Raw genomic sequence first — 12,341 nt, 5'->3', positions numbered from 1 at the left:
AACATGTTGACTGTCGAGGGAAGTCCACGTGGACTTGAACACAACTAAAACTAAACTGTTTTTTTATTTTACCAGATAAGGCCCACTGAGCTATTTTTCAGAAGTGACCTGGCCACAAATGATAGCTCAGCGAAGTGGCTTATCATGTGGAAATTTATATCAGCCAAGTACTCAATAGTCTAACGCATGTTTCTAAATTTGGAGGGGGAAACGGGAGAACGTGGAGAAAAAATCCACTCGACCATGGGGAGAAGATGCAACAAACTCCAAATATACAGGTGTCAAGGGTCTGGATCGAACCCACGACGTCCTGTATACCAGGCGAGGGAGTTAACATCTCGCCACCGCAGCGGCCCCAGGGCATGTCACTCGAGGGACGATGGCCAGCGGATGAGACGGGTGATGGGATGGCAGTCATAGGAGAAACATCCCCGAGAGGGAGACCACCGTGATGAGATGGAGCACAGGAGCGGGACACTTTGTGCTACCACGCCTCCGATTGGCGTGGTTGGCTATGTACGGTGCGAAAGAAGTCCAACATACATACGTGCCGCGTGGCCGCGAGATGGTGACAGACTCAATGCACTCATCACCTCACGATAACCCCAGTTACGCGGTGAGTACCACTCGATGCTTTTCTTGCTTGGATGGACGTGTGCCTGACGTCTGAGGAGGCTGTCTGTACGGTCTATTTACAAACGTCCGTGGCGGGATGTTATTTTTGACATTGCTGTTGATTTGTATGTGAGCACTTATTTTCATTTATCCTGTTTACAATACGTTTTGGCGTGGGTCTTATGTAAACAATTTGTTGTTGTTACTCTTGCTAATTTGCACACCCCCTGCCTGCAGTGTCCTGTAACTGCCGCCACTGCTGGCAGTCTTGGGCTGTGGTCTCCAGAGCCCCTGTGGATCTCTATGTAGCTCTATAGATTTCTATGTAACGCTACGGATCTCTGTGTAACCGTGATGTCCTGTAACTTTCCGCCACTGCCAAAGGTCTTTGGGGCTGTGGCCATCCTTGTGACAGCTGTCCAGCCTGATGGGGCCTCATCAGCTTTAAAAAAAAAGTCCGAGTATCTTTCATCTGTAGGTTAGCTCAGACAGAATTAGCAACCTTCCTGGGGTCACGACAATTGCCTCCAACATCCGTAATGGGGAGACAAAGGCGGCTGTGCGAGTAACCACCATTGCCGCACGTCCGCCACGTGGATTTTCCACTGGATATGTGACCGTGCCGGCATGCTGTTCTATAAGTGGGTCAGTGCTTGACTTTGCATTGAGGTCAATATCTGGTGGAAGAGGTGGGGGGGCTGGTGGTAAACTTATGGGAGCGGGTAGAGTGGGGGTGAAGGGGGGATACGTGTGTGGCAATGGGTAATACCCCCCCCACCGCCATCCCACCATTCTCTTTCACCTCACGTTGTATGGCAGTGGTTCTCAGTGTGGACCGCATGCAGGTTGATCCGGACAATAATGGCAACGTTTATTTATAACTTTTGTTTCGGACGTTAATTAATATTCTACTTATGATGTTTCATTTTTTGAAAAATGAAGTGAGGAATACTACCCTGTTTAAATTACCCGAATGCTAAGATCTAAATGCCGTCCCGAACAAACAAACAAACCTCAGAGCTGCGTTTCAAAATAAACGAATTATGTTCCATTAATATTAATCATTATTTTTATTAGCGGTATTTAGAGAGATTAGTGAATGCGTTTAGTCACTAGGGATGGGGCGCTGGGTGGTCCGCTGCATTGTTTTCTGAGTGGTCCGGCAGGCCAAACAAGACTGATAATATATTCACTGTTTTATTGACTCTTACCAACCACGTGACGAATAAGCGTGGGGATTTTTTTTTACAAAACTGTCTGTGCCAATCGGCACAGTCTCTGTCCTGGTGTTGGGCTCTAGGCGGGTGGGTGGGCGGCGCGTGTTGCGGGAGAAACGCGTGAGATATTGGGGCGGGCGTCGAGTGACCTGCATTTCCTGTGGCATCTGAAAGAGAAACGATCCGACTTGGTGAGCGCAAGCGCGTTGAGTTTGTCCGAAGCCATGCGATGGTGGCGCCTCGAGTCGCCAGATGGTTTTCACTTGTGCCTCCTGCAAAAGCGCGGTACGGGTATCGGCAATTATTTTTGCTGCTTTTGCGCATTCGTCGATAACAATGCCATTGCCCGAAACGTCACCTATTATATACTCTTTTTTAATTTTAAGGCCGCGGTGTTATCGACGAATGTGTTGAGGTTGTGTTTTTATTTTTGTGTATTGGCAATGGTGAGTGATGGATGTCACTTCACCGCTGTCACAGCTGGGTGACTCCTTAATTCCATATTCATGGAGGAGGAAGCTGCTCCTCGTCTGTGTGCGTATAATGTGGATCGCTGCAGTCTTAAACATACGGGGAAGCCATGGAGTTCCTCAAAGTTGGGAGTTTTCACTCATTGTCTTGTTCGGGACAACGCGGGCTGCCCACCACACATCTCTCCACTGGCTATGGGTGTCTGTCCCGGCGGACGAAGGCATTGAGACATGGGTTCAGAAAAGTTGATTTGGCGTTTTTGAGGCTGGGTTGTGGCGATCCAACGTCAGGGGTGACACGACCCGCCCAACGACCTCTGCGGTGTAGCATGCAACAATCCGACCAGGTGACTCAGCGGTGAGAGCGAGAGGCTGACCATCGGAGAGGACAAATCCTGAGTTGGGGGTTAACTCAGCCCCAGTATCCATCCGGGGGGGGGGGGGGGCGATACAAGTGGCACTACTTTTGTGGGGAAATCAACAGTAAGCTGTCCTATGACTCGAGTCGCCCCGTCATAGGAATGGGGCATTTCCACCTATGGTTCCAGGATACAAGTAGGAAATGAGCACTGCCGGACGTAATTTAGACTTTATTTTTGGTAGACCATGGGACACGAGGCAAGGGGACTGCATTGACCCAGTTTTTGGGCCCGTTTACTATTCAACTTAAATAAACATTTGAGCCATTACAAGGTTAAATATTTACTACCGGGTTGCGAGCGTGCTGTGGCTTGCAGCCCAAAGGCCCTTGACATCCCACACCCCTGGGCAGAGCGCCCGTTTATATTTACGTTGCGTGTCATGCGTGCGCTGGATGTCTCATTAAATCCCTATTACACATTGATGAGCAACCTCCGTTGAGATTACAGTAAATATTCATGAGCAAACCACGAAGAATGTGCCTGGTGTCATCAGAACTCGAAAGTTAAGCCTGGATGTTGCTTGGATGGGCGACCGCCGTGGACAAAACAGGTTCTGTAGGCTGCTGAGCGGCTATGGTTTGGGGCTGTAGAGGGCAGTGCAGAACAATACATGGTTGTACTGTTCTATACTATGCCCCCCACGACTATGCTTGCCTCTTTCACCAACCTGCAAAGATCGGCGTGAATTGCGGTCAAATATAACCCCAGTCCCGTGACCCGCACGGTGGAGTGGAGAGGCCCTCGTCGGGAAGTGGATTGACAAATGGGCTGTACGTGTCACCGTGTGGATGGAAGCATCACGTGCGTTCTTTGAAATCCCCTTCAGAAAGATTCAACAATCATCACCCATTCTGAAGCCGCGTGGCATTGTACGTGAATCAAATCACTTGCATAATAAAAACCTATGTTCTTCAACTCACAGTCTACAAATTACATGCAAACGACTGCCAGTGTTATTGACAATGGAGTACTGCATTGTACGTTCAAATCAACCAACGAGACGGAACTGAATAAAAAGAGAAACGATTACAAACGGGGATGGCAAACGAGATTAAATATCACGTGTGAGTGTGTGTTTTTTGGAGGGGCAATTCATCAATTGGCTTTATTGCCGGGGGGGGGGGGGGTATGGGGGGGGGCGTTGTGAATGGTCCACGCCCCTCGTGTCAGTCGAGCGACGTTGCTCGTCAAAGCCACCAAGAGAGCTGCCAGCCCGTGCAGGTCTGGTTGAGCAACATAACTTTCTGATCGCTCGCTCAGCTGCATGCACAGGGCGTGCACGTAATTCGAGCATCCGACTTGGGGCCGCCCGCCAACTTTTCCCACCGGTCGAACGAACCCCGGGGATAAATGTCCCAGTCAGCACTGGGCCTATCGGCAACCGAGCAGCGGCAGGAAGTAACTCTGTCGTGACGTTCAACACAATGCCGGTCGTCACTAGTTCTCCGTACGCATTCGTTCCTGCAACCCGAGCGACGACTCCAATTCTCGAACCGCCAGTGGCAAAACGACATCCAGCAGTGGATTGATCATGACCGATTATGTCGATGCTAGGAAGCCACTGGACTTTTTAAAAATCTAGAATGGAAACTCATTTGTTTAGAACTGCCTCTTGTGTTTAGTATGTTGTCCTTCCCCCGCACCTCCAATTAGCGCGGTTGGCTACGTACGCTGCCAAAGAAGTTCAACATGCATGTTTCAAGTTTCAAGTTTAATTTATTAGGTATAGCCTTGTGAGCCATGCGGCTCTTAATTCGGGTGCAACCGCAACAAACAAAATATGAACACAGAACATCCCAAAGCGGCGACGCGCAACAGAAACATCCTGGCATTCAACCAGCAAATATTCCACAAAAAAACGTATTAAAACGCTGTGTGCAAAAATCACAATGTGGTGCAAGCCAACAACAACAACCATAAGACAATTTAGATTAACCATATGTTTTCAAATCACCAAAATAAAGCTACAAAAACAATGTAATAACAGTAATCATAGGAACTGTGATTTTACATTTAACAATAAACGATATACATAACACGTATGACAAAACCTACAGCCATAGCTGGTAGCACAACACTCCCAGTATATGATGCGTGAGTGAGTCAGCGGCAGTGTGAGTGAGTGTATGATGTGCGAGTGAGCCAGCACACGATGAGTGAACCTGTGTATGATGAGTGAATGGGTCAGTGGTTGTGCGAGTGTATGATGTGTGAATGAGTAAGCGCATGATGAGCGAGCCATTGCATGATGTGTGAGTACGCGAAGTATAGTGTTCAATTGTGAGCATTGAATAGCTGAGGCTTGCAGTGACGCTGGAGCGTTTACCCCGACTGCGCTTTAAACGGTGGCTCGACAGAGAGAAGCGCCTGTAAATTCGTATAATTATTGTTTATGAAATAGCCGGCTATTAACGATTAGTGAAACGACCGTATGCCGTGGATATAATTCATGTGAGCGTGACTTGAGCACGCGTTATTGGCACTGCCTGCCGACTTGCTCGACAGGCTCACTTATCGTGCAGATGTATGTTTTGTTTTTTTGCAGAAGCCCGCTCCGTAACCTCGAGCCAACGCTGCCAATAAACTACTACGGAATTAATGAGCAAGACGCGTGCTATTGGCAGGGAAGCCACGTGGATTCCGTGCATCATTAAAGCGACATTAAAAAAGCGCGTACAAGAGTCCCGCTTATTTACCACCGCTGCCGGTTGGGCAAGTTTTTTTTTTTAAAGTGAAATATCACTTTGCGTGTTAAATTGAGTTTGATGGTGAAATGCAACTGTGGTGCCGCCGCAGCGGAGCCGCTCCGTCGGAGCCGTGCCCACCGCCGTGACGCCGCCACCGGAGAGTGACGACGTCGACACTGGGCGCCCTCGCCGCCCCCCCCCCCCCCCCCCGACATGAACGCAAGCATACCCCACGTAGAGCCGGGAGGGAAGGTCACCTGGCCGACAGGTTTTTATCCAGAAGCCCCTAATGGGATCAAGCTTCATGGTTTCCTGCAGCCGGGGAATTGGGCGACCTACCCCCGAGGCTGACCAGCACCGCCGGGCCGTAACCTGATTTTATAATTGCATGGTTACGACAGGGGCTGTAAAGCCACCGCGGATGGGACCACACGCACGCAGCACGGGTCAGTGGGCAGGGAGCGGGAGAGCAGAGAGCGGACGTCGGAGAGATCACTGCGGCGACGACACCAGCGCTGGGATACGAACATCAAAAGGGCGGGAAAATCCGAGCCCCTGATTGGAAGGGAGGCCAAGGGGGTGAAACGGCGGAATTCCTTTGTTGTAGGTGGGATAAAGGAAGGGGGATTCAGGCGGTAAAGGTTAGAGTCCTTCAAGTCATCGAAGTCAGCGGAGTGTTGGAGCCGGCCGTTCGAGTCGTCCGTGTGACGAGCTTCAACGTAGCCAGCCACAATCCTCCACGGAGACAACCCACAGCATCGCCCTTCTACAGCCTCCGGCGCCTCAGATTGGAAGTCAGCGTAAGTAAGGGAGAGGTGAGTTTGGGCTATTTAACCGAGGGTAGATAGTGGAGCGATAGGCAGGATAAATTGAGTCCAGGATCCCCGAGGGATAGGCTAGCGTCTACTGACCCACACAAACACGCGTAGTTTAGCAGGTTATTCGCGGGGAATAAAGCCGCCAGTAGAGAGTAAACTGTGTCGTGTGGTCTTTGTGAGTGTGAAGAGAAAGGTAGCATGCTTTGTGTTCGCGTGCATGCGCGGCTATTTACGGTAAAGAGGAGAGTGTAGCGTCTGGTGTCCGCATATACGCGTGGCTGTTTAAACGGCCTTTAAATCGGCTCAGAGGTGCCCCACCAATCGGCGGCGAGCGCGCGGTGGACGCCCCTGCCCTCTGACCCCTGACCCCAAGTCCCTCGCGTGTGATTGGTATACGGAGCCGGGCAGGTAGCGGAGTCAGGTTTGTTATTGCCGGGGCACGTAGGGCGTGTGCGCGAACGGATCCCGGGGGGCTAAGCGCCAGCCGCGGATCATGCCGACGCGGGCAGCAACAAAGTCGGGGGTACAGGGGGGCGAGGAATTGGAGGTCGGTAGTCCGAACCCGACCGAGCAGTCGGGGGGTAGTAGTATGAGTGATACGGAGGAGGCGGGGGGCAACAGCCCCCGCACAACACGTGCGCACACGCACGTGCCTGCAGAAGACAGCGCCGATGGCTGATCAGAGTGCGGTGGTTGAGATGGAGCCGTCAGAGTCTGGCGAACCGAGTTCTCAGCATGAGAGGAGGAATTGCGCTCGCTGATTCCAGACACAAAAAGAAAACTGTGACGCGCGCATCAGAACCAATGCCACTGGCAAATAAACGTTGAACAAAGCAGAGGGGGGGGAGAATATTCTTTGGGTGTTTCGGTAAAGTCACGTCGATAGGTTCAAATAAACTACGACGTTTCCATCGCAACACAAACGTCTTGTCATTTTTTTTCTTCCCGATGACAAACGCTTGCGTTGCGATCGAAACGTCGTGATTTCTTTGAACCTATCTCCGTGACTTTCCCGAAAGACCCAAAGAACATGAATTCCTGCAGTCACGAAAGCTTTAAGTCAAAGGAGGGGGGGAATTACGCAAAGAAGCATGGAGAGGCAATTCTTTGGATTGCTCCGAGAGACAGAGGAACGCAATCATCACGCAACAACAAAAACACAAACCAGAGACATCGTAGTAACGATTAAGGACAGAAGGTGGGCTCCGACAGGACACGTCGCTGGTAGGGATGGTGGCGATGACGGAGACGGATGATGGGATGGCCACACCCAAGAGGACGGACGCCGTAGAGAAGGAAGCGATGACCTCAGGTCACGCGCAGGAGTCGCACGGATTGTGGCGTCATAGGATGGCGATTGCGTGAGGAAGGTCTTCTTCCAGCAGTGGATAGACGATGATTGCATTGAACAGAGAGGCAATGTCATTAGGCCTACGCTCATCAAAATCCTACTTTTAAGACAATGCGATTTTGTGGGTTATCAAGTTGTTGTTTTTTCCAAGACGACGCCTCAATTGCAGACAGTCCGATGCAAGTTTAGTCAGTGTGACAATAAGCGATGAATCTCCACACACATGATAAGCCACTTCTTCGTTGAGCTATCATTTATAGCCAGGTCGCTTCTGAAAAAGAAGCAAATATCTTAGTGGGCTTTACCTGGTAAAATAAAAACAGTTTTGTTTAAAATTTTGATTTAAAGCTTTCGCGACTGCATTGATTCATATTCTTGGTTCTTTCGGTAAAGTCATGTTGAAGGGAAACAATAAAATAATAAAAGATATATAAATCAATAAAATTCTCACGACGTTTCGACTGCAACACAAGCAGTTATCATCAGGTGTGAAAACCAACGGCAAGAACATTTGAAAGAAGTGGCAGTTTGTATTTATTTATTTTCAAGCGTTAGCACCACGGATAGCGATTTGACAGTTTGTTTAGATGGACGAGTCCATCTATGTTCAGAAAAGAGGAGGGGGGAGACGAAAAATTAATGTATGCTGTCTGAAAGCCACCGTAAGCGTGAACAATCAATTAAGACCCGAAATGGTTTATCAAATCCTTCCAATGATTGCTAAGCCAGAATCCATCTTCTCGGTTGAAATTGTCTCTGTGTTTGTATATGTGGATAGTTTGTTTTGTAATTTTCTTACCTCTCCTATACCTTGCACTCCTGCGCATTGTATTGTTTGTTGTAACTTTCTGACCCGCCCCTACTGGACATTTGTGAAAAAGAGCTTTATAGCACATCGGATTCCTCCAATTTTTATAAAGATTATGATTCTGCCATCGTGCATATGGTGGATGGTGACACAGTGGTGACGCCAGCGCCTCACAACGAGAAGCGCCTGGGTTCAACTTTCGACTCGGGGGGGGCCTTTTTACGTGAAGACTTTTTACGTTCTCCCTCTGTCCTGCAGGGGTTTCTTCCGTGTTCTCCGGTTTCCTACCACAGGTAAAATAATAATAAATAAAAACCTACAATGTAGCTGCTATTGGCCAAACATCTGAATGCGGGGGAAAAAAGACCTGCACGTGACTCAGTCGGTATTACACACATCAGCAACATCAGCCACGACTGCATAACAAACTTGGCAGGACCCTCCTGAAAAAAATGAAGAGTCATGTGACTCAGTGATGCGTCCTTGGTAAACAACCTAAAATAACAATAATTTTGATTTGAAGCTTTCGTGACTGCAGGAATCCATACTCTTTGGTTCTTTCGGTAAAGTCACGTAGGTAGAAAATAAAATAAATCACGACGTTTCGGGCACAACACAAGCAGACCGTGCTTTCCCACCTGATGACGGACGCTTGTGTTGCGCCCGAAACGTCCTGATTTATTTTATACCTACGTGACTTTACCGAAAGAACCAAAGAGTATAATAATAATAATGATTGCAGCTGGGTCTTTCCGAGTCAGTGACCCGGGAAATATTTACGTGTCCTGCGCACCACGTTAATGATGAACTTACACCGGTGGCTACTACCGTAGTCGCACACCAACCGGCGCCAGTCTCGTGGCAACACCTGGGAAAAAAATAATGACGAAACATGCATTGAGATTATTTAGATTAATTTGTTGCGATAAATGTCCAAAAGATTAGGCCGCTCTGTTGGGCTATCATTTGTGGCCGGGTCGCTTCTGAAAAATAAGTTCATACCGCAGTGGGCTTTGTCTGGTAGGATGGGGATATTTTTCGATTTAAAGCTTTCGTGACTGCAAGGATTCATCTTCTTTGGTTCTTTCGGTAAAGTCACGTAGAATTAGAATAAAATAATAAATTAATAAAATAAAATAACACAATAAAATTCTCACGACGTTTACCGAAAGAACCAAAGAAGAGGATGGGGATAGTTTTTATTTTACTTGTGTGTGTCTGGGTGATTTGTCGAGCCTTTAATGTACCTTGCACTACTATCGTGTTTTTGTATTCTTTGTTGTTGTAACGTTCTTACCCGCCCCGACTGGACATCTGTGAAAAAGAGCTTCATAGCTCATCGGATTCCTCCAGTATAAATTCATATTCTATTGTACAATGTTCGCTCTGGTCTTGGAGCGTGGCGATGATCAAAAGGGCGGGCGGGGACGGGAGGGGTGGGGGTGAGGCGATGTAAACTAGCTCCGGTGAAGCCTGAGAGATATATATTTTTTGTTTATTTTCTATAAACAGCAGTGTGTGTTTTTTTTTCGAGGTGAGGCGGGGTATTTTTTTCTGCTCCCCGTCGCACCGCGCGGCGTGAAACGCTGCTGTGGGCCTTCGCGCCACCGTCTACTGGTGGCGTGATCGTGGCATGCAACAAGTTCACCCACGCGCTGACATTCACCACGCGGAGTTCGAGTCAGCAATGACCCAGACGTAGCCCCACCCGTAAAATCCCACCACCGCCGGTTTTGCCTTGTGTCGCCGCCAACCAGGCAACTTTAAAGCACGACATCAAGATTAACAGCACCCACAAAATGTGACGATTTATAGGCGGCGACAGGCACTGTTTTTGTTGGCCATAACACCGGTATTCCCAGCATTACTCGCATTGTCACCCTCGTGCGTTGTATAATGCAAGAAGGGCACAACAGCCTTGAGTCAAAATCGTGGCCGACGTTTTTTTTTTAATTTGCTAAATACATTTCACGCTTCCGCCTGCCCCCGCCCAGCACCCTCCGTCCACTGCCCCCGAGCGCGCACGTGGCTCTCACGCCGACGCGTGCCAATTATCACGGCACCTGCTCGTCACCAACGTGCGCGTTACCCACACGTCCCGCAGATCGAAGGGCCCGCAGTCACTTGCTGGGTAAATGTTTTTTTTTTTTAAACAGGTACTCGGGGTTGTCAACGATTCGCCGCCGTCAGAATCGTTAACAGCTGTGGCGAGCGGAGCGGGCTACTTGTGGCCGGAGGAGATCGCGTGAACCCATCATGATACAACCTGTTACCGTCGTCGTCATCATCATCAGCCGTGATTTATTCGCTGCTGGATGAAGAACTCCGCAAGCCGCCGCCGTCTCGCCATCGTGGAGATGGAGCGATGACATCGGCCGGTGTGCAATAGGCTAGATGGATTGTATGATACAACAAATATTAACATGACATTTTTTTTTTATTTGTACATAATGTGATGCACGTATCATGAGCTTATGAACATATAGTAATCGATTATTTGATAAATATTCAACACCCATACTCGTGGACATAAGTTGCCAGAACTTGAAAAACGGGATATTGTTATTTTAATGGATGAGGCTGGAATTCGGAGGAGAATACGCTGACCGCTGTTGTGTAGGCTTCAACGTTTTGTGGCTGTTATACCTTCCCAACGCGTTTTCGGGTCGTACCGCGTGTTGTTCGGCAGGTTGTCCAACGTTTCGCTCCACGTGCTGGGAGCTCTGCATAGGATCTCCCAAGGAATTGCATAGCGCCCGAAGGAGCTTCCTGCGCGTGGAGCGAAACGTCGGACTTTATTTCCGAACGTCACGCGATACAACCCGAGGGCAATCCGGGGCCACCGCTGTGTCTGTTTACAAAGGGGCGCGCCAGTTTCCCAGCAGGCCCATTCGATGCACTGCAGTCATTAATACTTCAAGATGCATTGTCTGCTGTAAACAAAAACTAAAAGTTGCTGTTAAATATTTTATCCCGTGCCAAAGCCAGAGCATGCCAGCCAGTCGTCTCGACTGTAAAGCGCGTGCACTTTTAAATCATCTTGATGTGAAAGCGCATTACTTTAGAATGGCTCTTTGTGTTTAGCTTGTTGTCCTTCCCCGCACCTGCGATTGGCACGGTTGGCTACATAAAGTGCGAAATAAGTTCAACATACAAACAAAACAACAATTATTTTTTTTCAAATACGTCGTAGACGTCCCGCGATTGTGCCGTACAGTTCTCCGATCTTTGCAATAATTTCATGCGAAGGGTCAATTGTCAACGCTTGAATCTCGCTCGGTGTATCTCAAATAGGGGTGGTAGTGGGAGCGGTGACACGGTGTGAATCCAGTGACCCGAGTTCAATTCCCATCCGAGGCGAACATCAGTGGCGAATAATATCTGAAAGGGTCCTCGGATCCTTCCCTTTCACCAACCCACACTGACCAACGTGGTGAAGTATGGTCAAACAAGCAAACCCCACGTTGAACAGAATGTGGGGATGCCTTCGTCCAGCATTGCATTGACAAAGGGAAAAAAGTCGAGTCTGTGAATAATGTTATTTTTTTTTACTCATAAAGAACTGCGCTTACAGAAACAATACAATGCATATGCACGGGAGTAAATAATACCTTGCATTGCTTTCACTCAGGTATTAAACTAAACCATTTTTATTTTACCAGGTAACGCCCACTTTAGCTCTTTTTCAGAAGTGGCATGGCCACAATTGATCGCTCAACGAAGTGATTATCACGTGGAGATTTTATAGCAGTCAAGTACTCGCAACGCTTAATTTCTAAACGTGGAGGGAAAGCCCGGTATGACCCGGGGGGAAGTCCACGAGACCACGGGGAAAACATGCAAACTCAAAATATACAGGCGTGGCACCCCAAAAATAAAGTTGTAAGTTAATAATAATGTCCAGTCCCTTGCCAATATGCTCCTGGATAAGGGGTCCACACGCCGTGTCAGTC

General features: G+C 48.6%; 1 long non-coding RNA gene across 2 annotated transcripts; it reads left to right on the top strand.

Moving 5' to 3' along the window:
- The first annotated feature begins 713 nt into the window (after positions 1–713).
- On the top strand, positions 714–6,377 carry LOC142924146 (uncharacterized). 2 transcript variants are annotated; one of them, XR_012941304.1, is made up of 2 exons: positions 714–2,023; positions 5,521–6,377. It is a non-coding gene; the product is annotated as an uncharacterized LOC142924146 (long non-coding RNA). The 2 variants fall into 2 exon arrangements; XR_012941303.1 differs by having other exon boundaries at positions 5,270–6,377.
- The last annotated feature ends 5,964 nt before the right edge of the window (positions 6,378–12,341 follow it).

This window comes from Petromyzon marinus, chromosome 9, assembly GCF_048934315.1.
Source record: "Petromyzon marinus isolate PM22_M1 ecotype Great Lakes invasive population chromosome 9, UKy_Petmar_22M1.pri1.0, whole genome shotgun sequence".
NCBI classification, from domain to species: domain Eukaryota; kingdom Metazoa; phylum Chordata; class Hyperoartia; order Petromyzontiformes; family Petromyzontidae; genus Petromyzon; species Petromyzon marinus.
The sequence above is the reverse complement of the archived record's forward strand: the minus strand, read 5'-3'. Positions and strand labels throughout refer to the sequence as shown.